At 46.4% G+C, this 1,180-nt stretch overlaps 1 pseudogene; it reads right to left on the bottom strand.

Annotated features, from left to right (window-relative positions):
- Nucleotides 1-495: 495 nt before the first annotated feature.
- LOC102281748 (small ribosomal subunit protein eS27-like) lies at nucleotides 496-784 on the bottom strand (annotated as a pseudogene).
- Nucleotides 785-1,180: the final 396 nt, after the last annotated feature.

Here is a 1,180-nt window from a genome sequence, read left to right as displayed (position 1 = left end):
CCCTGTCCAGACCAAATTGATTTCTCTAAAGGTAGGAGTTAAGATAGGAAAAGTTACTCTTTCAGTGAACATAAGAAAATCCTACATATGAAATCAGAAAGTCCTTCTCTGGCTCACAGCATTATTCTACAGAGAGCCCAGTGCAACCCTTTGGTAAAGGATGTCTGACCATGCTAGCATAGTATCACAGGTCCTGTATATCCCAATCAACCGGTTGTTAACTAGAGCTCTGTGGGAGGCCCTGACCAGTCCTGCTGGGCTCATCCCCTCCCAAGTACTGAAGCGATTTAATTTGTGCTTGTCTTCAGGATGTAACTGCGAAGCAACCACACATGTGGTGTCTAGTAATTATTCAGCAACCTTTGCTCAGTGGGGCAAAGGTGATGTGGCGTACTGAGAACTGTGCTTGGAATCTATTTTAGCCGAGTGATAGAGCTTGCTGAAGGCTTTTTCTCTTCTTATAACTGTTTTTTTGTGTGTGTGTCCAAACTGTGTTTATGGGGATAGTTTCCCACCCATCTTGATACAGGATACTTTTAGTGCGGCTTCCGGCCTGAAGGAGCATCCTTCTGTAAGCTTTGCCTCCTGTAGGCTGGCAGAGGACAGTAGAACAGCCAATACACAAAACTACTATTTGTGTGTGGCTGGAGATGGTGGTGATTGTGCACTATCCTGGGCCTTTCACACTCATGAAATAGGAACTGGGGCTCTGTGCCAGGCGCCTCTTCTTGTGTTTCCTCTTCTCCTCTGGAGAGGGATGAAGGACAACCTTTGTGAGAGGCATGTTCTTGTTGGGAGATCATCACCACCAGAAAGATCTTCTTATAACTTTATGAAAAGTAGGATAGAGGGTTTTTCTGTTTGTTATTTTGGCTGCATCACACAGCATGTGGGATTTTAGTCCCGCAACCAAGGATTAAACCCATGCCCCCAGCAGGGGGAAGCACAGAGTCTTGACCACCAAGAAAGACCCTAGGATCAAGTTTTAGAGTTGGGTGCTTGATGAGAAGTTGTGTAGGTCTCTAGTTGGGGCTTCCTGTTATCTGAGAGGACGGCCATGGTCATGTAGCATGTCATTGCCACTACACTAGGCCGGTCTCCTGTGAAGAACTGGGGAGATTCAAGGAACCGCATTCCACAAATCTCCCAGCCTGATACTTCCTGAGGCTTTGCTGTAGGT

Source organism: Bos mutus, chromosome 17 (genome assembly GCF_027580195.1).
Source record: "Bos mutus isolate GX-2022 chromosome 17, NWIPB_WYAK_1.1, whole genome shotgun sequence".
Lineage (NCBI taxonomy): Eukaryota > Metazoa > Chordata > Mammalia > Artiodactyla > Bovidae > Bos > Bos mutus.
The sequence above is the reverse complement of the archived record's forward strand: the minus strand, read 5'-3'. Positions and strand labels throughout refer to the sequence as shown.